General features: G+C 35.4%; 1 long non-coding RNA gene and 1 pseudogene across 1 annotated transcript; one reads left to right on the top strand and one right to left on the bottom strand.

The window, feature by feature from the left end:
- Nucleotides 1-11,942: 11,942 nt before the first annotated feature.
- On the top strand, nt 11,943-19,478 carry LOC131145716 (uncharacterized; annotated as a pseudogene).
- Nucleotides 19,479-22,488: 3,010 nt separating this feature from the next.
- LOC131146229 (uncharacterized) lies at nt 22,489-24,476 on the bottom strand. The gene is made up of 3 exons (XR_009134278.1): nt 24,245-24,476; nt 23,153-23,257; nt 22,489-22,929 (listed from the first exon to the last, which is right to left on the bottom strand). It is a non-coding gene; the product is annotated as an uncharacterized LOC131146229 (long non-coding RNA).
- Nucleotides 24,477-24,735: the final 259 nt, after the last annotated feature.

The following is a 24,735-nucleotide window of genomic DNA, read 5'->3' as shown; positions in this document are numbered from 1 at the left end:
GTACTTTTGATTTGGCAGTGGTTGACCAACCATTGTTAGGTCCCGCCTTCGGGCCGCACAACACAGTCATATGGGAGTAATACATGACATTAGTCAACTAACCTACCAAGATTGTTTTCGTATTATAGTTATATGAGATGAATTATACTTATGAAATTATGTATGTTCTGCCATGATATGAGAATATATGTTTCCCAGATATGATACAAACAGTTATACTGATATGTTTATGTATGATATTATTTAGAATACGGAAGTACTCATATTGTCATACACTAGTATTAGTTTATTTCTTTTACTAAGAGGTGTCTCACCCCGAATTACATGAAATTTTCAGGAGCCCCTGATAGGAGAGCAGATAAAGCTCCGCTGAGATAGTACTGTTGATCTACCCTCTCTGAAGGGTAAGTTTTGGTGGGGATGGTTGGATTTTATAGGAAATGTTCCTAGGACCTCCTTTTTGGGATGTGTATATAATGTAATGGATGTAATAACTCTGGTATTGTGATGGATGGTTTTATGTTTACGATATTATGATTTTATGTTTCCTGTTGCTTAGGCTTCCGTTTTATGTGTCTGTTATATCCCTGGTACCCATGGGTCAAGGTTGATTATGACCTACTGGATTTGATATTGTATTTTATTAAAATAATAATAATAATAATAATAATAATAATAATAATAATAATAATAATAATAATAATAATAATAATATGGAAATAAGCAGGTCTTTACACGCTAGCATGGACTTATTGTCAAAACAAGTAAGAAAAGATTTAGTAAAAGGCTTGCCTAAAACATCATTTGTAAGAGATAAAATTTGTGATGCATGTCAAATGGGTAAGCAAACAAAATCAAGTTTTAAGAATATATATCTACCACTAGACCACTTGAAATGCTTCACTTGGATTTGTTTGGTCCTAATTTTGTGCAAAGTCTTGGTGGTAAATCTTATGCTTTTGTCATTGTTGATGACTTTTCTAGGTTCACATGGGTGTTATTTCTCTCACATAAAAATGAATCATGTGAACAATTTACTAAGCTTTGTAGGAGAATTAAAAATGAAAAAGGGTATAAGATAACCTATATAAGAAGTGATAGAGGCACTGAATTTAAGAATGAAAGCATAGAAAATTATTGTGACCTAGAGGGTATAACATAACTTTTTTGTACCTAAGACCCCTCAACAAAATGTTGTGGTAGAAAGAAAGAATAGTTCATTACAAGAAATGGTAAAACTATGCTGAATGAACATAACTTACCTAAATATTTTTGAGCCGAGGCCATAAATACTGCTTGTTATGTCATGAATAGGGTGTTGATTAGACCGTCACTTGACAAAACCCCTTATGAATTGTGGAACAACCATAAACCTAATATTATGCTTTGTGTTTAGGGATAATGAACATCTAGAGAAATTTGACTCTAAATCTGATGAAGGCATTTTCCTAGGCTATACTCTTAATAGTAAAGCATATAGGGTTTTCACTAAAAGAACATAGATTGTCATTAAATCTATCCATGTTATGTTTGATGAATCTAATCCATTTTCTAAGAAAGATGATGAAGATGATATTGACATTAGAAAATGTTTAGACAAGTTATCTATTGAAAACAATGCAAATGAAAATTCAGACGTGAATGATAAATCATGTAAAGATAATAACAATGAAAATGAAATTCAGAAGTTGCCTAGAGATTGGAAATTCATTCGAAACCATCTTGTAGATCAAATCATAGGTGAACCATCCCGTAGTGTAGCCACAAGATCTTCCTTGAAGAACCTAATGAGCCATTCTGCTTTCTTGTCCCAAGAAAAACCTAAAAATATTAAAGAAGACATAGAGGATGAGTCTTGGGTGATGTCCATGCAAGAAGAACTTAATCAATTTGAAAGAAGCAGAGTGTGGACCCTAATTCCTAGGCCTAATGATCATACAATTATTGGAACTAAATGGGTATATAGAAATAAGAAAGATGAAAACGGAGTAGTAATTAGGAATAAGGCTAGACTAGTTGCTCAAGGTTATAATTAGGAAGAGGGGATAGATTTTGATGAAACGTATGCTCATGTTGCTAGGTTGGAAGCCATTCGTATGCTACTACCTTATGCCGCTTTTAAAAACTTTAAATTATTTCAAATGGATATTAAAAGTGCTTTTCTAAATGACTATATTAATGAGGAAGTATATGTAGAACAACCACCCGGTTTTGAAAATCTTAAATATCCAAATCATGTTTACCGATTGTCTAAGACCTTGTATGGATTGAAACAAGCTCCTAGAGCTTGGTATGAGAGGCTTAGTGGTTTTCTATTAGAAAATGGGTTTACTCGTGGCAAGATTCACACTACACTCTTCATCAAATCCAAAAATGACGATATGCTCCTAGTTCAAATTTATGTTGACAATATCATTTTTGGAGCAACCAATGATAAGTTGTGTAATGAGTTTGCCAAATGCATGCAAAGTAAACTTGAAATAAGCATGATGGGTGAACTTAGTTTCTTTTTAGGGCTGTAAGTTATGTTAGGGACTTGCTAAAGAAATTTAATATGGAAGATTGTAAAATTCTTGGTACCCCTATGAGTTCTTCCATTTAACTTGATAAAGATGAGTAAGGGATCCCTGTTGATTTGAAATTGTATCGTGGTATGATTGGGAGTCTTCTATATCTCAGTGCTAGTAGGTCTGATACTATGTTTAGTGTGTGCATGTGTGTTAGGTTTCAGGCTGCTCCTAAGGAATATCATCTAATAGCAGTTAAATGAATCCTTAGGTATCTAGTTGGAACTATAGAGTTAGGACTATGGTACCCCAAGCATACTACCTTTGAGATTGTAAGTTATACTGATGTTGACTTTGCCGATATTAAGGTTAATAGAAAGAGTACCAGCGGCACTTGTCACTATTTAGGACAATCTCTTGTTTCTTGGTTATCCAAGATACAAAACTCAGTTGCCTTATCCACAGCCGAAGTAGAATATATTACGGCTGAAAGTTGTTGTGCTCAAAATCTTTATATGAAACAAAAATTTATGGATTTTGGATTGCACTATGATACAGTACTGATTAAATGTGATAATACTAGCATAATCAACATCTCTAAAAATCCTATCTCACATTCATGAACTAAACACATTGAAATTAGACATCACTTCCTTCGTGATCATGTATAGAAAGGGGATGTGGCTCTTGAGTTTGTTTGCACTAATGAGCAATGGGTGGACATTTTCACTAAACCACTTCCAGAAGATAGATTTATACAAATTAGACGTGAATTAGGTCTCATGCATAGTAGAGATGCCTCCTAGATATTTCATAGTTTGCATAAATTCAGGGGGAGGTTTCAAATAATTTTAAAATTTTAACAACTAATATAACTATTGATATCTTTTATTAGCCTGGACTTATGAAATTGATTATGTTTTGTAGTGCATATTTCTATGGATAAACTGTTAGATCTTAAAAACTCAAAACAGCTCATTTTTATATAAGAATTTTTCAAAAATGTCTTATTTTCAAACGGCATGTTGCCAAAATTTTTTAAAATTCCCAAACTTCTTGTGTATACAAATGATTCTTACTCAATGCCTAAGGCTATTAGTTTAATAACCCTTTTTGCTGTTGCCAAAAGGGGGAGATGGATAAGAGAGGGCAAAAATTGGGTTAACTTGAAAATTAGATTGAATTGAACTTAAATGAAAAATTATTTAAAGTTTTACATAATGCACATTATTAGGGGGGGTCTTCTAAGGCTATACCTATTTTTTGCATGATGTATTTGTCATCATCAAAAAGGGGGAGAATGTTTACCTTATAGGTCACACCCGATTTTGATAATGACAAATACTTAGGTATTTGATGACTTTCAAGTGTTTATGCATGCTTAGATAAGCATCTTAAGGAATGACACTTGAAGTAAAACATGAAGACCCTAAAGACTTTAATTTATATAATAAATTCAATTAATGTAATATGGATCTGTAATAGTAACTAGGTATATGGTCTGTATTAATTACCTGCATATAATGTATATAGGACATATGGTAAGCTCAATATGACCCTAGTATGACTTTAGGTCCCAACATTCATGCACTTATATCATACAAAATACAGGAGTTTTAAAAATGCACTTAATTGAATATTTTTAAGGAATTTGAGAGAGCTCAGGCGACCGAACCCCAAGAGTTTAAAACTTCTTGGGTGCCTGAACTGTTGACAAGTCAACATTAAATGTTGGTTGGCTTATTTTACAGGCATTGTATGAATTTTACTACTAAATTGTGTGGCATGAGTAAATGTAAATTTTGTGCAAATATATGTTAAATGTATGAGATATAGGTTAAGTAAGTAATGTATTGTGAATAAAACATGATATGAATTATATTGCTTGTGTGTGTTAATGCAACCATGTAAACAGTTGAAATATGCTGGGTAAAATAGCTGAAAGTGGCTGGGTAAATGTGTAACAGTTGAAATATGTTAGGTAAAATAGCTAAAAGTAGCTGAGTAAAATAGCTGAAAGTGGCTGGGTAAATGTATGACAGCTGAAATATGTTGGGTAAAACAACTAAAAGTAGCTGGGTAAATGTGTCATAGCTGAAAGGGGCTGGCTAAATATGTAACAGCTGAAAGTGGCTGAGTAAATTTGTAACAACTGAAAAATGTTAGGTAAAATAGCTGAAAGTGGTTGGATAAATATATGACAGCTGAAAAATGTTGGGTAAATGTATGACAGCTGAAATATGCTGGTAAAACAGTTGAAAGATGCTGGGTATGAAATGAAATGAAATGAAAAGGGAAATGAATGAAATGGAAATGAAATGTGAAATGTGAACAATGTAAAATGGGAAAGAGTCACTTAAAGTGAAATGCAATGCAATGTTAAGCCATGAATATGAACAAATGTGTATGATTGAATAATGATTGAAAGAATGATGTATAATGATATTAGAAGTATGTATGTACGTAGAACATGTTACGATTGGGCGAGGCGTACCTTTCGCCTAAGGGCTTGCTAAGTAAGACGAGTGCACTAGTAGCTACAGATGTGGCAGTAGCCGTATAACGTACTAGGGCAGAGGGAACCTACTTATATGGGAGGGTAGATTTCCCTATCCTTAGGGCCTTTGCCGATAAACTTTTATATGAACTGTGTGAGTACGAGATCAATTTATCACTTGAGGGCTTACTGAGTAAGATGAGTGCCCTGGTATGCTTTAACTGCGACCTTTGGGTTGCCTAAATTTCAGAGCAGAGGGGTGCTACTTGTATGGGTGGGTAATCAGCCCTATCCTCGGGTAATCTCGTGGGTTAAACATTTGTATGTGTTTGAATAGGATCATAGAATGATTTCAAAAATCGTATTAACGATTTTTAAATGTTAAAAATTATGTTAGCCACATACTGTTTTAATATATTGTTTCTTCTTTTACTGAGATGTGTCTCACCCAAATATGAACTAATCTTTTTCAGGACTTCCACGAGATCGAGCTTAGAGAACTCGAGCTGTTATAGCACCTTTGAGGAAAAGGGTATAATTTTGATGTTTTCGAAATGTAAATATTTTATGTATTATGTTTAAGTCTTCAAAGTGATAGATGGTTGTGAAACATACTGAAATTTGGGAATTATGTTTTGGAGATATGTATTTATGTGAATACAGGTGGATGTATGTTGTATGTTAGAATGTAGATGGATGTAGAAAACTCAAGTGTTGTATTTGTTGAAAGATTTTAGTTTTGTTTTCCGCTACATAAATGATATTAGAATGTGTATTATTAGGTAAATGAATTTATTAGTAGCACTCCGGGCCCACTCAGGGGGTCGGGGCGTTACAATAGGGCCGGCTCTGCCTTTAGGAAATTGAGGCGCCCGCCTAGGGCCCCAAAATTTTTTGGGCCCCCAAATTTTTTTTTAATATAATAATATAATTTTTGGGCCCCAAATTTTTTTTTAATTAAATAATGTTTACATACCCTATACCCATGCATCCTCAGAAGCCTAAATGCTAGTGAATCCTTGAATATCTTTGCTGGCTTTAAATTGAGTTCTGACAGTTCCCGATTCTTGTAATTACTGAAATAAAATTTCATTACGAATTCAGATAGGATGTTTGAGTTATATTAATTAGTTTAGGAAGACAAATTTTATTTTATTTTTTTTCTTAAACTACCTGTAAGCTAGTTTCAAACATTCTTTGATCTCCCCAGTGAAATGCTCGGCAACCCCTAGCCTTTCCTATTGATCCACCATGCAAAGCTTTATAAGTTCCTCATCCATGGGATATATAGCTGGAACTGCAACAATAAAATAAAAATAAAATAAAACCCATAGGATAGGAGTTTATTTATCCATTAGTTAATTAATTAATAATAGGTTAATTAAACTATCTATATAATTTCTATTATGGATAATTAAATTAAATTAAATCCATTCCTAATTAGTTACATCCATTGAATTATGGATAATTAAATTAAATAAAATTCATTCCTAATCAATTACCTCCATTGGAGCACTTCTGAACAAGACATTTCAGGTAAGCAATGCAATCTTCATTTCCAGTGACCATATAAGCACTCGCAGTGGCAGAAGGTGATTGGAACAATGAACCATCCTTGCCTAAATGATTAAGAATTATGTCCTCATTGATAAACCAGGACGAGGGCAAACTCCCACAAAATGATAATAATGGAGGATAGTGGTACCCATCAACAAGTTTTTCCTTGGGTATTAATGAACATGCATGATTAGTTAACTAAGTAAATATAAATTTTGTGACAGTATATTCGATATCCTGTAAAATGCATTTCGGGTGGTGTTCGTCCGATTACATATAACGGTTGAGCTAGCCTACTGTTGAAATTTATTTAGATTGTAATATGAAAGAGAGTGGTTTTTTCTTCCTAAACCTTAATTTGCACCACGTTGAAAATTATGAGAAGTTTGAATGGTTTTATAAGACAATTCATTCTCATCTTTCCCAATTGGGCTTACTCAAGTAGTAAAGGCGGACTTGTGACTTTGATGACCTCAAGGTCACAGGTTCGATTCCCCACTTGTGATTTGCACGGTGAATTACCAATGTGTCAATGGGCGGGCGGCAACATTTCCATTCCGTGGATTTGGTGTTGCTCCGGGGGTTTAGAGGGCTTGTCGGTGGCTGGAGTTCCCACATCATTAAAAAAAATTCATTCTCATCTCATAATTAATTTATGCATGAATCCATACGTGTCAAGGATTGTTTGCCTATGGGAGAATATTTGGGTCGCCACCGCACGTATTCTGTTGGGAAATACCACATTTACACCATTGGTGCCTGCAAGTTCAATCATTGCTGGAAAAACAATGGCAAACCAACGAGGACAATGAGCTCTGAGACTTGTAAGAAGCTTATCGGCATTTGCATGAATAAATTCCAAACTTGAAATATAAAATTATATTATAGTTTGAGTAAATAATCAAACTCTATTCATTTTAAGAAACATGTACAAGTGAATGACAAGCTATGAACGTTTCTCTATGTTTTCATCTCCAACATTCCATCTCCTCAACACAGCCATGCCGGCCAGAGTAGCAGGAATAGTGTTAGTGGAGGGTCCGGGAAGAGGCTAGGTTGGCGCAGCGAGCAAAGATGAAATGGTTGATTGATTGTGATCAAAATTCAAAGTTTTTTCATACTGTGATTAAGCAAAAAAGGTGTAACTCTTTTGTAAATTCAATGGTGCTTCTTGGTGGTTCGATGTTGAAAAATATGCAGATAGTCCATGATAAGGCTATGAATTATTTTGAGCAATTCTTGGGGCAAAATAGTTCAGTGTAAAGGTCAAATATTGACTGTATTATCCATTCAGTGGTTTCTGAGGAGTCTATAGGTCGGTTGAGGGAAGAACCGACTGAGGAGGAGGTTTATGAAGCTATTTCTTCTATTTCTGTGAATAGTAGCCCGGGACTGGATGGGTTGGGTCTTCTTTCTATATTACTTGTTGGACGATTATTAAAAATGATGTGATGGATGCGGCAAGAGAATTATTCATAGGTGATATGTTGCCTCGGTATTTTTGTTCCTCTTATATAGTGCTTATTCTTAAAGTAAAAGATGCTCAATCTTTTGATAAATTTCGGCCGATAAGCCTTTGTAACGTAATCTATAAAATTTTCTCCAAAATCCTTGTTTGTAAGCTTTCGTTGGTGATGAGTGATTTAATATCTTTTAAACAAGGTGCTTTTGTGAAAGGGAGGAGTATTTTTGAAAATACAATGCTTACTCAAGAGATGACAAAATTATTACATAGGCAAGTGAGAGGAGGTAATATAATGCTAAAGCTTGATATAAACAAAGCGTATGATCGAGTGGAGTGGCAGGTGGTAGATCAGATTTTTCATGCTCTTGGTTTTCCATATTGGTTTTGTAAGTTGATTCAGAATTGTATTTTAATTCCACGGTTTTCTGTCATGATGCATGTCACTTATAGAGGTTTCTTCAAGTAAAAAAGGGGCTTAAGGCAAGGGGATCCGTTGTCGCCGTATATTTTCATCATCATGGAAGAAGTTCTTTCTAAATTAATTCAAAAAAAATTGTCTGAGAAGCAGATTTTACCGTTTACACATCCGTGTGGTGCACCTATTATATCGCGTTTAATGTACACGAATGATGTTGTTATATTTGTTAATGCTGGAAAAAAATTTGTTAGACAGATAATGAAGGTGATTAAGGAGTATGAAAACAGGACTGGCCAAAGGGTGAATAAAGATAAATCAGTTATTTTTTTCTCAAAGAAGTTGGGTGTTCAGAGGAAGGGAGAAATTCTTCAAGAAACTGGGTTTAGTGAAGGTAAATTTCCTTTTACGTATTTGGGTGTGCCGATAGTGGATGGTAAATTGAAGGACTGTCATTTTGACCATTTAATTCAAAAAATAAGTAAGAGAGTTGAGGGCTGAAAAAGTAGACTATTGTCTCAAGGAGGTCGTTTAGTTTTGTTGAGATATGTGCTTTCGAGTATGTCATTACATCTATTAGCGGTTCTAAATGTCCCGAGTCTGGTGATAAAAATAATATAATGTATGTTTGCTTCTTTTTCCTGGGGTTTTAAGGATGGAAAAGAAAAAATGAAATGGAAGGCTTGGAAGAAATTGTGTGTTTTTCTGGAGGAGGGGGGCATATGAGTAAGGGACATTTCAGAAGTGCAACGGTCTTTGTTCATGAAATTTGGTTGGCATTTATTCATTCTCCAAAAGTGAGGGTTTATTAATAAATAAATGGAGGTGTAAAAAATACGTAAGAGAGTTGAGGGCTGGAAAAGTAGACTGCTGTCTCAAGGAAGTCGTCTAGTTTTGTTGAGACATGTGTTGTCGAGTATGTCATTACATCTGTTAGCTATTCTAAATGTCCCAAAACTGGTGATAAAAAAGATACAAGGTATGTTTGCTTCTTTTTTCTGGGGTTTTAAGGTTGGAAAAGAAAAAAATGAAATGGAGGGCTTGGAAGAAATTGTGTGTTCTTGTAGAGGAGGGGGGCATAGGAGTAAAGGACATTTCGGAAATACAACGGTCTTTGTTCACGAATTTTGGTTGGCATTTATTAACTCAAAATTCTTTATGGGCTAGATTTTTTAGAGCTAAATATGTGAAAGGATGACATATTACTCTTTGCAGATCTCATGGATCGGATTCTTCCTTTTGGAGGAAAGTTCTGTAGGGTATGCCTAAACTGTTAAGTGAATCTAAGTGGAAGGTTAGAGAAGGAGATGTAAATTTGTGGTATGATAAGTTTCTAGATTCGGGACCTTTGTTTGCAGAATGTCCAGATGGTGCACATTCTCATATCAAATTAAAAGATTTGGTTATCAATAATGCGTGGGATGTGAAAAATTTGCAGAAGATTATGGGGTATAATAAAGCGGAAGAAGTGATGGAAAAGGTGGGAAATCTTAGAAACTTTTCGAACATAATGTTATGGCTCTCGGAAAAGGATGGTTTCTTTAATACAAAGTCCGCATTGGATGTTATTATAGTTAGAACTCCAAAGTTTGAGTGGGCAAAGTGGGTTTAGAATAAATGGTTACCGAAGAAAATTGCTATCTGCATGTGGAATGCCGCTTTTGAGTGCTTAAACGTTGATGAAAAGGTGAGAAGGGTGGGGGCTTCGCTGGCTTCGGCGTGTAATTGTTGTAAGATGAGGCAGCCAGAAGATATGGAGCATGTGTTAAATAGGGGAGGCGTTGCTACTGAGGTTTGGAGGAAGGTTTCGGTGGAGGTTGTTGTTCCTTTTCTTAGACAACAAAGTTGGAAAGAAAGAATTCAAATGTGGTTTAATAGGGCTTCCAGATTTTCTCAATTGGGATCATTGATGGGTTTGATTCCTTGTTTAATAGTTTGGAGGGTGTGGAGAAGGAGATGTGTAGCTATAATGGAGGGGAAATTAGAGAATAGTACAGAAGTGTGGTTGTTTATTAAGTATTGGGTGGGGGTTTTGAGCAGGAACATAACAGGATTGACTCAGTTAAAGGATGCTGATTTTCGGATATTGCAGAATCTGAAAGTACAAACTGTGAATAAAATAAGTAAAACTATGCAATGTGTGAGATGGCTAAAACCGAGGTAAGGGAGGTTGAAACTAAATTTGGACGAGAGTAGTTTGGGGAACCTAGGGCTGGCGGGTGGTGGTAGCATCCTTAGAAACCATACATGTTCTTTTGTGTTTGATTTTTCAAAATATTTTGATTCTTATTCAAATAATGAAGTTGAATTGGGAGTTGTGTTGGAGGGAATAAAGACTTGCAAACATTTGGGTCATACTAGTATTGATATTGAATGTGATTCAAAGATTGTTGTAAATTGGATAAGATCAAGTAGGTGCTCCTTAGTATTTATGAGATTTTTGGGAGCAATTGATTGGTTTATTAGAGGGAGTAGACTTTTCAATAAAGCATTGGTATAGAGAAGGAAATAAAGTGACAGATGCCTTAATTCGTTAAGGTGCTAGGGGGAGGAATAAGTTGTTTACAGATAGTAGTCAATTCCCTAGAATTATCAATGAGTTATATAAATTGGAGAAAATGAGAACGACTTATATGAGGTATGTTTAACTGATTTCTTGTTGGTTTTGGTCTATGCTTTATGTTGTTTATCTTTTGTTTGTTTAGTTGCGTGATATTTGTTTTGTAGGTCCTTGTTTTGTTTTGATTTGATTGGACTTGTAATCCTATTTTGGCTAGATGTTGGTGTTGTTATTTGAGAGGCTTTTAAAGTTTTGCTTTTGTTTCTCCCATTAATTATCTTGTAACCACGGTATTCTTCCACAAAAAGTGAGAGTTTATGAATAAATAAATAGAGGTACCGCCCTCCTTTTAAAAAAAATAAAAAATAAATGGAGGTGCCACTCTTCTTTAAAAAAAATATAAATAAATATAAAATGATAAGACATTAATTTGATTAATTAAATGGCATAAATTTTTTTTAAACGAGATATTTTTACTTGATAAGATCCTATTATAGAAAGCCAAATCGAGTTTGAATTGTTGGTAGATGTACGAGCTTGTTGGCCAACTAAATATCTAATTTGTACTTTTATTCATTTGTTTATTTAAGCAATTAAGCTATGATAGCGCCAATTTGTTCTATCACTGGGCCAATTTGTTCTATCACTTTCCTTTCCTATTATATATATATATATATATATATATTTCTGGAAGATATTTCTGAGTAAAATAAATGTTGAAATAATTCTTGTCATTTTTTTTATGGTTGGTCAAAGACAATTAAACTTCCCATTCAGCTGCAACTTTTCTCATTGGATACAGGGCAATTTGGTCATTTGGGCTTTTCATCTTTCTTAGATATTTTCTCGTGGGGAGAGCATGATTGCATATATGAAACCCACATCAAATGTTTGACAAAATGTGTGTGATGGTAAAGTAATTCAGAGAAAGGGGTAAAGACGAGAAGACTTTTGGCTCTTTGGGTCCAAAGTTTGTAATAAAAAAAATGTAAGAATCAGGGCACGCCGTTCCAAAATAGCCCAATTCCATGTCCATATATATAATACATATAAAAATCATTGCAATACTAGGAAGAAAACCATTTTAAGTTCTTCATTCAATTGAATTGATCGACAATGGGGTTCATTGACATCTTGTTTTCAATTCTAGCCATAGTTCTAGCTGTTTTCATTACCAAAATTCTTGGCAACAGGGTGTTGCTAAAGAAGAAAAAGAGATACCATCCCATAGGCGGCACTGTCTTCCATCTACTACTCAACTTCAGCAGGCTGCACCATTACCTCACTGACCTTACCTGCAAACACACAAGTTTCAGATTGCTTGACCTTTTTGGAAGCATAGTTTACACTGCAGACCCAGCCAATGTTGAGCATATTCTGAAAACAAACTTTGAGAACTATGGCAAGGTAACAATACATACGCAATCATGGTATTATGTTAGTTCCATGGTTGTAAGCTTTCCTTGGGAAAATGTCCAAAAGCCAATCCTCAACATGTGGTCACTGTCTTTTTGGCAGTGAAATAAGAAATCGAGTAATTTCTAACTTGCAGAAATTTCATACTGAGCCCAATATTCCCAACAGTTTCCCTGTCTTCCTTGTTTCTCATGGAAATTCAGGAGGGAAAAGCCTTACCTTGGGTTGGGGAGCATGGATCTGGAGGCTTGATTTGGATTCATGTGGATTTGGACAGAAAACCGTATAAAATTGTACCAATTTTCTTCCAAATCCACACAATTCCAAATCCAAATCCCGAAATCTAAGCTCCCAAACACTGCCTTAGTTACTTCACAAGCATGAATGAGCCTAGAGGACTTCATTCTTTCTGAAGAAAGAACTTGTTGCAGGGATGGTACCACTATAGTATTTTGACCGATCTTCTGGGCGATGGAATCTTCACGGTGGATGGCGACAAATGGCGGCATCAGAGGAAGGTATCGAGCAATGAATTCTCCACCAGGGTACTGCGAGACTTCAGCAGTGAAGTGTTTAGAAGCAATGCAGCAAAACTTGCTCACACGCTATCCCAAGTTGCGGCCTCAAATGAAATAATAGATATCCAAGTAAGAAAGTACAAACGGTAAAATTTTACATATATCTTTCAATGATATAGACTAACCACTGTAGCAGTGATCATCAACAGGATCAGTTCATGAAAGCATCCTTGCACTCTGTATTCAAGGTCATTCTTGGTGTAGAGCTCGATAGCATGTGTGGAACAAATGAAGAAGGAACCCGATTCTCCAAAGCTTTTGATGAAGCAAGCACAATAACCCTGTACCGGTATGTCGATATTTTCTGGAAGATTAAGCGATTTCTGAATATTGGATCAGAAGCAGTGTTAAGGCAGAGTATCAAAGTCATTGATGAGTTCGTGTATAAACTAATCAGAAGCAAGATGGAGCAAGAATCAAAACATGGTCCACCTGTAAGTTGATTAAAACTATTGAGATATTCTATGTCTCCCCCTTCCCCCATCAAAAGTTCTTGGTCTGCCACTAGATCCAAATCAAACATGAGGAAAATTTTATAAAAACACTCTCTGCTCACATGAATGGCAGATGAAACAAGGGGACATTTTGTCGAGATTTCTTGAATTGAAGGAGACAAATCCAAAGTCCTTAAGAGACATAGTTCTCAGTTTTATGATTGCTGGAAAGGACACCACAGCCTCCACTCTTTCCTGGTTTGTTTACATGCTCTGCAAGCATCCACACATACAGGAAAAGATTGCACATGAAGTCAGAGAAGCAGCAGGGACAGATAATTCAACCCCTGATGAGATTGCAGCCAGCATAACTGAAGAAGCCCTCGAAAAGATGCAGTATCTCCACGCAGCTTTGGCTGAGACTCTCAGGCTCTATCCTGCAGTTCCAGTGGTAAATATATATATTCATGTTTGACAACTTACAGCTTGCACTAGGACCAACTTAACTGAAAAGCTTAAGCCTTGGGCTCAAGCATATAATAAGCACCCCTTAGGTTTTCTTATATGGGACAAACTCACAATAAAAAATCAGTTGTGGATCAGCATTCTGGATTTTCACTGTGGCTGAGCATTTCCCTATTTATGATACATATGCATCTCCCTTCCAGGAATACATGGACTAAGATGCATATATATAAAAACTATATTGTACTTTTAATATCAGATTGTTCTGTTTCTCTCACAGGAGGGGAAGCTTTGTTTTTCTGATGATACCTGGCCAGATGGATTCAGTGTGAGGAGAGGGGATGCAGTGTCATATCAACCTTATGCAATGGGTAGGATGAAGTTCTTATGGGGTGATGATGCAGAGGAATTCCAGCCGGAGAGATGGCTCAATAAAGATGGAATTTTTCAGCAAGAAAGCTCTTTCAAGTTCACAGCTTTCCAGGCAAGAAAGAGCATGCTCTTCATTTAGTACATGCATTAGTTCAGAAAAGAATCAACAAATTCACTAACCAGCCTTCCAGGCAAGAAAGCTCTTTCAGTTAACAGCCTGGAAGAAATGACTTAATTTTTATTCAGTACACATATTAGTCGAGAAAAGATTCAGTTTAAACACCAAATAGCTATAACTTCATTCAGTAGCATTAAAAAATCACCGAATGGGGAAAATATAAATTTTGAATCTGGTGTTTTTGTGCAGTTCTTGTTTGTAAAGTCCCACATAATCAAACATTTATAGATTCAAATCTTGGTTTCTTTTCTTTCTTACAATTTCTTGACAAATGAACACTAGGTACTATCATTTTAAAAAAAAAGTGTTCTTTTTTTTTTTCCTTTTAAATTAATTACGAATATGAAACAATTATCTTTGTCAAATTATAAAGCAAGGATTGTTATGCAGGCAGGACCGAGAATTTGCCTGGGGAAGGAGTTTGCTTACAGGCAGATGAAGATCTTCTCAGCAGTCTTGTTAGGTTCCTTCATATTCAAGCTAAGTGAGGAAGAGAAAGTGGTCAATTACAGGACCATGCTTACTTTGCACATTGATGGTGGCCTCCATATCCGAGCCTCCTGCAGAAACAGAATGGAGCATCAAAGTTCCATGGATGCTTAAATATCCCTCAGCATACTTCTATTTACACGAATTTTCATGCATAGTAGTTTGGAAAAGGCAGACAATAAGACATGCTATACTTCCCAGGGTTTTTGTGTGGTGATTGTATGACTTATGACAGGCTACTTGCCTCTTGGTTTTAACTTAACATAGATAAACTTATATACAATCATTTAAAAAGGTTTTGTTTTATGAATTTTTGTAGTATTTTCCAGGGATTGTTTAAAGATAAGAAATGGACAAATTTAAATTTTTTATGGGTACTACAAGAATTCATGGTTCATATTGAAGTACTGTCAGAGACAGGTACTCACAAACCTTAAACAAAAATTAAAAGAATGGGAATTCTCTGACTCTAGTGCAAGTTGCTTATAAAGCAAATCATTCCCACGGGATTCTGAGGTTTTTTTGCTGAAGGATCCTTAAGTGCATGACAGCTGAAAGCTTAGATTTGAATTAGGTATCACATGATCTTTTCTTTCGCTTGGTTTTAGAGTGGGATTTCTCGTAGCAGTACCGTAGGCCTTGCTATGGGGTTCGTAGTTATGGCCCCCAAAAGAGCTACGGACTCATCAAGGTAAAGCTTCTTGAGTTTGACTTCCAGTCTGGAATAAGAACAGACTGGACACAAAGCAGCCAATTGAAACTAGCTCTGTTTTGTTTTGTACTGAGATTTTTTAAAAATATTGTCCTAATTTTTTGGTTATTTTCTCTTTTTCTCTTTTAGCTTTGACTCTAGAAAAACTCCTTGTCCTTTTTAATTTGTACTCTTTTCTTTCTCTCTTAAAAAAAACATCTTTTGCTACAAGAAAAGTAAGCATCAAGCTTCCTCGAAAAATATTTTGATCATGGAAGCCAGGTAAACAGTCATAAGAAGAAGCAAAATAAAGTACAAGCTACGACTGGAGCCTTCACCAATGCCTTGCAGCAATGGGTTACTGGAAAACATGTTGGTTTGGTTAGCAAAAGCCACCTATATTGACTGTTTATGGAGAAGAGGGAAATTTAGAGAGCACCACTTAAGTCACCATTCGAAGGCCACACAAACAAAAGAGAAACATGTTGGTTTCTTTACATCTGTAGGTACCACAAGTTGTTGCATAATTGAGCTTCCAAAAGTCAAAATACTGCCACATAGCATCCTGCCCAGGAGGCCTTCAAGTAATCTTTTGGCCAAGCTCGATATGGATTCTCTAGGGTAGCAATTCACATGGAAAATGTCAAAAATCATCTAAAAAAAATTCAAATGCCACAGGGTTTTTCCAAGAAATGAGCATCAACAGTTGTACAAATAAAACACTATCTTTTCTGAAATATAATCAGTTGCAGTCTGGATTGGTGGCGCAGACAGATTTGAAGGTTGTGGCCTAGAGCACGTAACATCTCCTATTTAAATTCTACCCTCCATCAATCTTCTTCATCTCAACAAGAATAGACCACATAACTTCCCATCCATTAGCAATGAACTTCATGGATTTCCTCTTTCAGCCCATTTCTTTTGGTGTAGCAATTCTATCAATAATTGTAGCAGTCTACATCACCAAAATCCTTAGCAACAGATTGCCAGAGCAGAAAAAAAGACGACATCCAATCGGTGGCACCATCTTCCATCTACTACTCAACCTCAGGAGGCTGCACCACTACACAACAAGCCTTGCTCACAAAAACAAATCTTATAGAATGCTCAACCTTTTCCGAAGCATGGTTTACACCACGGACCCTGCAAATATTGAATATGTACTCAAGACAAACTTCGCAAACTACGGCAAGGTATAGCAATACATATCATAACACCCTTCATCTCTTGCTTCAAAATGTCAAACATGCATATTTAGCATTCAATTTTTTAGAAAAAGTTGTATTGCCTCAAGTTCTGAACAAATCAGATAAGTTTCTTGGTTGCCATGTGGTAGGAAAAGGGGATAAAAATCCTTGGAATCTTACAACAGCTAGCCAATCCAAACCTGCAATAAGACTTGTAAATTTTCTTTTTTATTTCATATGTATTCTCAGCAGTACGTAAAGTACAGAGCGATTCCAATTGCATTTAGTGACAGCAATACGAGGGAATATGAAAGCTCCCATGTTTTTAAATGTCTCAACAAGAAGTCAAGAAAGTGACATTAAAAATGTATAAATGTAAATGCTTTGTGTCAACAAACCAAATTAACATTGACTGAAAAAAAAAATCAAGATATATATGATTTCATCAAATTACTGATTATCTATACTTGATATATAATTTTTTTTTTTTTCACAAACTACAAATAAGGTATGAGTCCAGTCAGTTCACATGGTTTTGCCTCAAATGTTCAATAGAGCTCATGAACTTGTGCTAGGGGTGGTACCACTACAACATTTTGAATGATCTTCTGGGTGATGGAATCTTAACGGTGGATGGGGAGAAGTGGCGACATCAGAGGAAGATATCCAGCCATGAATTCTCCACCAAGATTCTGAGGGACTTCAGCAGTGTATTCTTTAGAAGCAACGCCGCAAAACTTGCGCAGATATTCTCAGAAGCTGCATCCTCAAATCAATCAATAGAGATCCAGGTACAATAAGAAAAATTCATATTTGAAAGGTATATTCACCGAAAAATTACTCACCATTCTACTGATAAACAGGACCTGTTTATGAAATCAGCTTTGGACTCCGTATTTAAGGTCATTCTAGGTACAGAACTAGATACCATGTGTGGAACCAATGAAGAAGGTGCCCAATTCTCCAAAGCTTTTGATGAAGCAAGCACAATAACCCTATATCGATATGTTGATATTTTCTGGAAGATCAAGCGATTCCTGAACATTGGATCAGAAGCAGCCTTAAGGGATAATGTCAAAGTGATTGATGAGTTTGTGTATAAGATAATCAGAAGCAAGATTGAACCAAGTGCACAAATCAAAGGATGATTCTATTGTGAGTTGATTACTTGACCCTCTTTTGTTAAAATTGAAAAGAAAAAAAAATTGAATTTCATTTATATAATGTGTATATAAATGGCAGATGAAAAGAGCAGACATTTTGTCAAGGTTTCTGGAATTGAAGGAGACAGATCCAAAGTACTTAAAAGACATAATCCTCAGTTTCATAATTGCTGGAAAAGACACAACAGCCATCACTCTTTCTTGGTTTCTTTACATGCTGTGCAATTATCCTCACATACAAGAAAAAATTGCGCGTGAAGTGAGAGAAGCCATAAGAGTGAAAGATGATGCAACTTTTGATGAGCTTGCAGCCAGCATAACTGAAGATGCCTTTGACAAAATGCAGTATCTCCATGCAGCTTTGACTGAGACACTCAGGCTCTACCCTGCAGTTCCAGTGGTAAAACAAACACAGACATTAACATAAATTAATGAACCTGCAATAGATGCATTAAGTCTTTATGTGCTTGTATATTTAGTGTAAGTTCCATGCTTTGTCACAGGATGGGAAGATTTGCCTCTCAGATGATACCTGGCCAGATGGATACAGTGTGAAGAGAGGGGATACCATGTTTTACCAACCTTATGCCATGGGTAGGATGAAATTCTTATGGGGTGATGATGCAGAGGAATTCCGGCCGGAGAGGTGGCTTGATGGAGATGGCATTTTTCGGCAAGAAAGTTCTTTCAAGTTCACAGCCTTCAATGTAAGGAAAAAATTACTTTTATTGAGCACCACATATTCAGAAAATATTCTGAAAAAGCATTAAGAAACAATTCTTTTGATAGCTGGATGCCCAAGAAATGCGTAGAAAAAAGAAACTGTAAAACTATTATTAAATGAAAAATACACCTCAATTGAGCTAAACATTTGTTTAGGCATGGTAGGGTGGAAGTAGTTGCTTTTCTCTACTCCCGGAAAGTATGGCATCCGTGGTTCAAAATTTTGATGTCCTGTTCAAGACCTTTTGTCAAAAAGGAAAAAAGTGATGAAGAATATCACAAGGAACTTCTAAATCAAATTGTCGATGTCAAACAGATTTATCTTTAAGTTGACCTAAATTCTTCAGCATTTTGAGGGATGGAGAACTTACACCCATTATATGGATTGTTATGCAGGCAGGCCCAAGAACTTGCTTAGGGAAGGACTTTGCATACAGGCAAATGAAGATATTCTCAGCTGTCTTGCTAGGCGCCTTCATATTCAGGCTAAATGATGAAAGGAAGGTGGCCAATTACAAGACCAATCTTACTCTGCACATTGATGGGGGCCTCTACATCCAAGCCTCCAGGAGAATGAAAAATGGAAGTTCCATGGAGGCTTAATTTGCATGTTTCTGCATAGTTTTTGAAGGGGGAATTGGGATGGGGGATGGGCTACCCCCTTTGTGTAGCTGATGGGCCTCATAATTGACCAGCATTTCATATGAGGGTTATTTTATCAGAAATAGTGTCCCTATCCATGATGAACTAAATTTATAGATAACTCCAAGTTTTGATTTAATTCACATGGTTTTTTTTTTAATGAACTATTGAAACATATAGTTTCATTGCAATTTCTGCATGGTAGTTGAGGAGCAGACAACTTCAAAGTGAGGAAAAGAAATGGTGTAGATATGCTGTTGAAGGTTTGCTATTGTGAATTGAAGGGACTGCATGAAACATTTTTTTTTTTTTTTTTTTAAAGTTAAACTTTAGAATTCTAATAAAAAGGCCAAGGATGAAGTAAACTTTAGAATTCTAATAATTGGAAACAGACTGTTTACAACACTTCTGTTTTAACAAAATGCAATTTACAAAAAAAAGTCCTAGATTCTTCCCTCGACAGGGTGAGGGAATTTCAAGGAATGTCAAAAAGAGAGAAATAAAATTTGAAATTTGATCATCATCATATTCTCCTTCACATGAAATTGATCACACCACATAGTGCATAAATGGATTCTATAATGAATTGTCAGCAAGATACAATAGATTGAGCCTAGTTCGTGATATAGATTATTTGCATATTTGCAATGTTTACGTGTGCATGCACATGACCACCTTATAAAGTCCAAGTGGGCTACCTATGAACGACGGTAGGCCCATACATTACAAGGTGCTTGAGATGCATGGAGATAAACACATATTCATTTTTTCCTTAGCTTTTCAAGTTGCTTTTCAATGTGGACGTGGGGCAACCATTTTGTATCTATGTCTCAAAGGCACTGAATATTAGGAAATTATCCAACACTTTCCCACCAATTTAAAAATGCACATGAGAAAATTCGTATAAATCTTCAGGGAATTTTGTTCATTTTGGTATCTTACAACACTAATAAAAAAAGGCTTTAAGGTGACATATCTAGCAGTGTCCTTTGTGGGAAAAAACTGATTTTTCATGGAAGGTTTCACAAGTGAAAATTGGCACTATTGAAAAGATCTATAAATCTTCTTTACAACACATCAAATGATGCGCAATTTGGAGCTTATTGCAGAGACTTATGCCTATTTTTCCAAAAGACATGAGAGATGCCTTGTTATGTTGGACATTGAAATTTGTCGTAGTAAGTATAAAAGAATACTTGATTTCTCTTTGAATACCTATATATATGTGTGTGTGTGTGTGTGTGTGTGTGTAGACATATATATTAACAAAAATTCTTGAAAGGTTTAATGTTTATAGTCCCTATAGTGGAATGTTACAAATTAATTGAAAATCAAAGATGTTCCAATGCAAGTAAACGAAAGCAAATGAAAAATAGTCCATATGCATTTTTGGTTTGAAGCATGTGTTATGCTCATGCATGTACACGCATCGATATTTGTTATGCATTGGAAGTTGGAATTATTTCATGACCTCCCAAGTAAATTGGTTAAGGAATTTCATTTGGGATTTTGAATAATAAATTTTATTTGAAGGCCCATCAGAGCATTATGTGATGATTTCTTCTCTAAAAACAACAAATGTTTAAGAAAGTTAAAAACAAATAAAGTTGAGATATCTTGTCATTAGAGAAAGGGTGCGAGATAAGCGCCAAGATGATAAGTAGACCCATTGATTAAAGTGTTGACGCCTAAATGCATAATGAGCATGCAAATTATGTCTTATAATTTATGTATATGCACATTATTGAAAATGAAAGATGATGGAAAATGATTATGGTGTTCGACATTATTGTAGAACCATTTTTATGATACGAACATAATTGAACAATTCATAGTCTTCCTCGTTATGACTTATCTAAATAAATGTTAAGCATGTGATATATGGAAGGAATTATGTTAGATATTTAACATAAAACTGTCGTGATCCACCTTAGTTATTTGTTTCATTAAGTGCACAGTGAATGCTAATCTAAATAAAAGAAATATGTTTCTCAATGTGATCATTGGATCAATTGGGAGAATGTTGGAAATTTTTATATATGTGTGGGTGATCTTCATGATCAAAAAGGTTGTGTGTGTCTACATATAAATAATTAATTAAGTAGTAAGATTTATCTGGTACATTGACCAAAGTCAAGTACCTTATTTTTTGGTATGTAAGATACAATGACCAAAGTCATGTATCCATAATGGTTAATGTAGAGTCTCCCAAGATACATTGGTATAACGGATATACATTGACCAAAGTCATGGATCTCATAACCAATGTATCATTAAGGGCTACATCAAATTTAATTAAAGTACATTCACTTTGGAGGAAAGGGAAGGCATATGTATACATTTATAACTCTTTGTTGGATTGAGTCACTAATGGAATTCTATATATAGGACTCTTGGTCCCTCTCACCACTCAACCAAGTTTGGAAGAATCTTCATCAATACGACTAAAATAAAACTGAGTAAAGGGAGAGAGGATCAAGTAATTTTCAGCATAATAAAGACTTGATCAACAAGAATAGAAGGAAAGAAGGGCTAATTGAATCAAAGTTCTATTGTCTTGATGGAAAAGTCGTAAAGTATATTTTGAATTTTTTTCTTTATCGTTAGTTGATTACGGTTTACAAAATAAGTTGAAGATCCTCATGGAAATTTTCTAACAACCACAACTAGCAATGTGAGCAGGTCCCTCTGACTGACTTGGTCAAGCAAGCTATTCCAGCCCAAGTTTGAAACTATGGGATCTGCTACACAAACACAATATTTTGAAGCACCTTATGCAATCTTTCAGGATGAGGTTTTGTAAATCCTACAAAACAAAGGCAAGATTCTTTACCAAACTAACAGTCAAATCTCTAGGCTATCTTTCTCAGCATGACAACTTTAGTGTATTATTTGGCAAGGCAGCAACTGACAATGATCTAGTAATGGAAGTCATGTAGTTAATGATGCCACAAGACTTAAATTATAACCACAATCTTAATAAAAAGCAGAATAAAAAAATTGAATATACTCGAGGTGATTGCATTTCAAAAACTGATGGCATTATTCCATTGGGTTACGTGTTGATTGCTTTAAATAAAGTAACCATCATCTCACAATGACAATGTGCAAAAGAAAGAAAATTTCACGTAAATATTCCAACAAAAAGATTTCAATGACAAGATCATCCTCAAAATTCCATATATCAAGCAAATCAAGTAACCACGAAACCAATCCAAACAGGTGCTGTGATACTGAGTGCAGGCAAACTGCATGCGGCAAATGCAGAACACTGTGCGTAACAACTTCTAACAATCTCATTAAAAATTATAACATAATTCAGTCACCCATCCAATACTGCAGAGTCAAACCATTAAATATATATATATATATATATATATATATATTTAATGGTATATAGGAATCAGAAAATGTTGCTAAAAATTAAAATACTGACATTCTTTGTTGAATGCCATAACTTTCAGAGAAGTAAATGGAATTTCAATCCCCATGGTTGTGCCATTTGCTCGTGCTCATATTTTTCAGGAGGAGCAAATAGATGCTGCCTCCTGAATGTCACTCTGACTGTACGAGAAATTTGATGCTGCCTCCTGCAATGCACAAGTGTAAATAATTAAACAGCAGAGCAAAGGGTATTGCAAACTGATGCACATGTTTCCACAGAGAACTATTTAGTTTCATGTTTTCTATCTCTCAACCAGAATTCATTTGGAGTCCATATTCATTAACACATGCATAGCATTGTATGCCATTGCATACAAAAATGTACCAATGCCTCAAACATGACAAGGTGAGTACCCAATTACCCATTACCTATTCAGCTGGCTTTGATTTTCCTCATAGTCCATCACTCCACCAAGTTCAGAGTAGATCTCCTGGTGCCTTTGGGCCAACGCCAGCTTGCTTATAGTGTGCAACCTTCTCACAGCATAGATTAGACACATCAACAACTGTTTCTTTGTATTTGAATATAAACTCATTCTTATATTTCTCACTTCTTGCTTGCATGAGCAGTAAAGAAGTCTCAAGTTTCATGCCTAAAACCTTATAAGGAAGCACAGCCACAGTTTTAGAGTTACCAAAACTGCCGACAAACAATCCCCCCCACCCCCAGTCTCTCTCCTTTCTTATCTCATTTGTGCATGTGTGTGCTTATGCCCATCTCGTAAAAATAAAAATGCAAACTAATTGACAGTCAGCATATAAATGATTTAAACAATGTTTCAGAACGCAAGAAATCATGCAAAGAATGCCACAGGAATAAAAACTTTGACAATTTTGTGAAAAAAAAATAATCTGAAATTTCTTAGATATGTTCTTCCAACAATACCATTTTTCTGGGCAAAGAAAGCTCGCACTTTTAAAGACACCACAAGAATCCAAACAACATCAAAGAAATTGCACATGCTTCAGATCTAAATGAATTTTAATTACAAGAGAAAAGGAAGAAATAGACAGCAAAGTAGAATTAAAATTTGTGTTACAATGAACCTCTCGAATTCAAACTTTAGATTGAAATATCTAATAAAACAGGCAAATGCAGAGCAAAGAATACATGACATCTTCAATGCCAGAACACATAGCATTATATCACCAGTCATAACTTTTTATGTCTCACACGACAAACTAACAGGTCCAACCAGGTATTTAAAGCGATTCAGGTCAATCTGATCAGACATGCTGCGTAGATATTAAAACTTGGAAATGCAAAATAAATTAAAATGGCATTCTTGACCACAAAACATCAGAAAAATAAATAAACCATTCATGAAAAACAATTGATATCACCATACTCACTCCAACAAAGTTGAAAAACAAACCCTAAATGCTTAGACTTGGTTAGACGCATCAAATCACCAGTTTGACATGCTTTGCAAACAAAGCAGCCGAAGCTGAGAAACCCACCTTTTGCTGCTGTGAAACCGCTGATGAATTAGGGTTTCTGGCAACAAGAACCTCGGTCTGTGGATCAAGCGCCAAATCAAGTGAGAAAAATGCAACTGCTCGCAGCCTCCAAAACAATCATAAGTCTAGGGATTCCAAAGATGAATGAGGGAATTGGAGATTTGGGGGTTTTTGATACGGTTTCACGTTTCAGGTGGAGTACCTGAAAAGACTGATCTCTGGGAATTTGAATCCTTACAGCTGCACATTTGGCGCGAGCGGAAGTGCATGTATGCTTTTCTTTTGGCCCTCTTCTGTCCAAAATGACGTAGTTTTGGTAACCATACAATTACAAAACCACAGTTACGTATTTCGCGCACAATAAATTTACTAAAAATTTTCTAAATAATATTACTTAATTATTTAACTTGAAAGTAGCAAAAATTGCTAGTTTTTATCAATTTTTGGCTAACAAAAATTAATCTATTATATATAACCAATTTCGTAGAGAC

This window comes from Malania oleifera, chromosome 13 (genome assembly GCF_029873635.1).
Source record: "Malania oleifera isolate guangnan ecotype guangnan chromosome 13, ASM2987363v1, whole genome shotgun sequence".
In the NCBI taxonomy this organism is placed as follows: Eukaryota; Viridiplantae; Streptophyta; class Magnoliopsida; order Santalales; family Ximeniaceae; genus Malania; species Malania oleifera.
The sequence above is the reverse complement of the archived record's forward strand: the minus strand, read 5'-3'. Positions and strand labels throughout refer to the sequence as shown.